The sequence below is a fragment of the Crotalus tigris genome, unplaced genomic scaffold (genome assembly GCF_016545835.1).
Source record: "Crotalus tigris isolate CLP2741 ecotype Arizona unplaced genomic scaffold, ASM1654583v1 scf7180000017764.6497338, whole genome shotgun sequence".
Classification (NCBI taxonomy): Eukaryota; Metazoa; Chordata; class Lepidosauria; order Squamata; family Viperidae; genus Crotalus; species Crotalus tigris.
In genome coordinates, this window is record NW_024096619.1 from 217825 (window position 1) to 222232 (window position 4408).

Below are 4408 nucleotides of genomic sequence, written 5' to 3' on the forward strand. Positions count from 1 at the left end.
GGGTATGGAAAAGGAGAATTTGCTTAGAAGTCAAAGGGGATTCTGCTGGCCCTCACTCAAGGAACAAACTGGTAAAGAATGAAAGCAGCATCAAATAAAACAGAACATTTACAATTTCTCCGACACGATTCTTCAGATTTTACCTGCCTTACTTCGAACACATCATATTTTGGATGCATTTTGAATCATTTGTCTGCAACGATAATCCTGGATTCAGCAAATTATTTTAGAACACCTATTATCAGTACGGCCCTTGTTTCAAATATACTAGGATGGCAAAGCTTGGTTGACTGCCACATAAAATATGAAGGAATTCTGCATAAACTTGGACTTAACCAAGTTCCTAATTCCAATTGTCTACAAAAGTTCTAGGAAGAGAAATACCATATTATGAGTGTCCATAGGGGAGGCGCTCCATTGCAATTATGACACGAATTACCTATTTTTATGTTTTTATTTTTTTTCTTTTTTTTTCTTTTTTTTAATCTTGAAAATTTTTATTTTTTTAAAAACATACAATCATTTATAAAAATACAATAAAATTTTAAAATAGAGAACCCCCCCCCTTACCCTCCCTCCCACCCCCACCCCCCCTCCCTTCACTTCCCAGAGCAGAATACAGGGTTAAGAAAAAAAAAGAAAAAGAAAATTATAATAATTTAAAAAAAAGAAAAAAAAAGAGAAAGAAAAAAAAATATCATAATTAACCTTTAACTCCATAACTTATAAAACAATTCTCTATAATATGTGATATTCATTCATAAAATAAATAAAACTTTTTAATTCCATATTTTTTCTGAATATAATCTATCCACCTTCCCCATACAGTAATATATCTTTCTTGTGTATGATCCTTTAAATAAGCAGAAATTTTTGCCATTTCTGCAAAACTAGATACTTTAAATATCCATTCTTATAAAGTAGGCAAAGAATCTTTCTTCCAATATAGACCTACTAGTAACCTTGCTGCAGTTAATAAATTCAACATCAAAGTAGTTTCTTTTTCATTTAAGTCAACAAAAATACCAAGTAAAAATAGTTGAGGAGGAAACTTTATCTTCTTTCTAAAAATCTTTTGAATGTTCCACCAAATCATAATCCAAAAAGCCTTTACTTTTTTACAATCCCACCAAATATGAAAGTATGTCGCATCATTATTGCCACATCTCCAACATTTGGGCTGTATGTTGGAATACATACAAGATAATTTTTTAGGATCTAAATTCCATCTATAAAACATTTTATAAAAATTTTCTCTCAAATTTTGAGCTTGTGTAAATTTAACATTTCTTATCCAAATTATCTCCCATAAATCCAATGAGATCGGCTCCTGTATATTCTGAGCCCATTTAATCATACAATCTTGAACCAATTCTGTTTCCGAATCTAACTCTAATAAAACATTATATATTCTTTTTATATGAGCCGGACCTTGGTTTTTAATCTGAATAACCAATTGTCTATCTTCTAGTGTTATTCCCTCTTTCTTATCTACAGTCCATCTATCCAGTATTTGTAAATATTGAAACCATGACTGTAGAATATTTTGCTGCCTTAATACATCTAGGGATTTCAAATGCCAATTCGAAACAGAACAAATTAACAATTCTTTATATGAAATTTTATCAAAATTTGTCCCCTTAGAGGTTCCCTCAATTGCATGTCTGGGAATCCCCCAGATAGGTATGTTATAATTTAATCTATAATAATACTTCTTCCAAACACGAAGTAAGGCATTCCTCAAAATATGTGATTTAAAAGTCCGATCAACTTTCTTATTAAAAATTAAATATGCATGCCAACCATATATTAAATCCCAACCTTCCAAAAAAAGAATATCCATATTTGTTAAATTAAGCCAATCACGTAACCAAGTTAGGGCGGCTGCATCATAATATAATTTCAAATTGGGTGCCTTAAGTCCCCCTCTTTCTCGAGCATCCTGTAATATCTTAAATTTAACCCTTGGTTTCTTCCTGGCCCATATAAAATTATTGATACCCTTTTGCCATTCCTCCAAATTTGCCTCTTTTTTAAGAATAGGTATCATCTGAAACAAAAAAAAGAAACTTTGGTAGAACATTCATTTTTACAGCTGAAATTCTCCCCAACAATGACAATTGCAATTTTTTCCAATCTATTAAATCCTTTTGGACTTTTGCCCATAGTGGTTCATAATTGTTCTTGTACAATTTTCCATTTGAAGCAGTTAGATATACTCCAAAGTATTTAACCTTTTTTACCATCTGAAAACCTGTGGCTTTAATCAAACTTTCCCTTTCTTTAACTGACATATTCTTAGATAATATCTTAGTCTTATAATTATTAACTTTGAAACCAGAAACATTCCCATACTGTGTTATAAGTTCTAATAAACCATCAATCGCCTGATTCGGCTGTTCCAAAATTAAAACCAAATCATCCGCAACTGCCCGCAATTTATACTCATTCTTCCTTATCTTTACACCCTTAACTAACTTCGATTCCCGAATCTGAATCAATAAAATTTCCAATGTTAAAACAAATAACAATGGGGATAATGGACATCCTTGTCTTGTCCCTTTTTGAATATTAAAATTCTCAGTCAATCCCCCATTTACAACAATTTGTGCAGATTGCTGATGATATATAGCTTTAAGTGCATGTAAAAAATTATCCCCAAAATTCATTTTCTCTACCAAAGAAAATAAAAATTGCCAGTCCAATTGATCAAAAGCTTTTTCAGCGTCCAAAAAAAATAAAAGCCACAGGAATCTGATTATTCTTATCCAAGTACTCAATTAAGTTAATAATTTGTCTAACATTATGTTTCATATATCTCCCTGTTATAAATCCTGCTTGATCACTATGAATCAAATCTTTCATAACCTGCATTAATCTAGTTGCCAAAATTTTTGTAAAGATCTTATAATCAACATTCAATAATGAAATTGGCCTATAATTCTAAGGCTCTGTAAGATCCTGATCTTCCTTCGGAATCAGTGATATAAAAGCTCTTTTCCAAGAAGGAGGAACTTGCATACCCAACAAAATACTATTAAAGAGTTCCTTTAATGGCTCTATCATTTCTTCAGATAAGATTTTATAATACCTAGAAGTCAATCCATCTGTTCCAGGAGACTTTCCAACCTTTAACTGCTTAATAGCTAAGCCAATTTCCTCCACAGTAATTAAACTATTCATCCCATTTTGTTGTTCCTCTGAAAGTCTAGGAAAATGTACTGATTGTAAATATTTATCTATATCCAAACCCCTTTATCACTTGAATATAATTTTGTGTAAAAGTCCAAAAAGCTTTTTTTAATCAAATCTTGCTGAAAAACCTCAGTACCTTTATATTTTACTTTCTCTATAATTCTAGCTTTCTGTTTCTTTCGTAACTGATAAGCCAACCACCTCCCAGGATTATTCGCATTGCAAAAAGTATTATGTCTCATATACGACAGATTGGTAGCCACCTGATCTGCCATCAACATGTTAAATTGTTCCTTAAGCATCTTTATAGATACCTTTAAATTATTATCAGTAGGGTAAAGAACCAACTCTTGTTCTTTTGATTTGATCTCTTCTTCTATTTCTCTACGTCTTTGTGACCCTTTTTCCCTAAAAACTTTATTCAATTGAATCAAAATTCCCCTCATATATGCTTTACTAGCGTCCCACACCATAGACATCGATGTTCACTTATTCATATTTATAGTAAAAAAGTCCTTTAAATGTTCTTTACACTTTTGTAGAACTCCTCCCGATTAAATAAGTTCTCATTCAATCTCCAGGATCTTCTATTCCCGTCTTCCGAATATAACTCCATCCACACCGGACTATGATCTGACAATGTTCTAGGAAAAATTTTCACCTTCCTCACTCTAGGGAGGAAGTCACTAGTAAACAAAAAAAAAATCAATCGTTGAAAATGACTGGTGTCTATCAGAATAAAAGGTAAAGTCTCTATCACTTGTATTCCTTTCTCGCCAAATATCAATAAGCTCCAATTCTTCCTTCAAATCAAAGAAAGTCATAGGTAATTTAGTTTGAATAAAAGTTTTAGAGGAACTTCTTTTGTCTATAGTTGGGTCTAAAACCCCATTCCAGTCACCCATCAAAATTACCGATTTATAATCCAACTGAGATATCTTGCCATGCAGCAACTTATAAAATTGTTTCTGTTGTTGATTGGGAGCATATAGTCCAACAATAAGAACCTTTCGGCCTTGTAATAATAATTCCACAAAAAGATATCTTCCTTCAGAATCAGCCTCAATTAGTTTAGCTGAAAAAGTTTTCTTCACATAAATTACCACTCCCCCTTTTTTCCCAGGGGCTGGAGCAGTAAAATATGTGCCCAGACGGGAATTCATCAAAAATTTAGAATCCTTTAAAGTTATATGAGTCTCCTGCAAACATATCA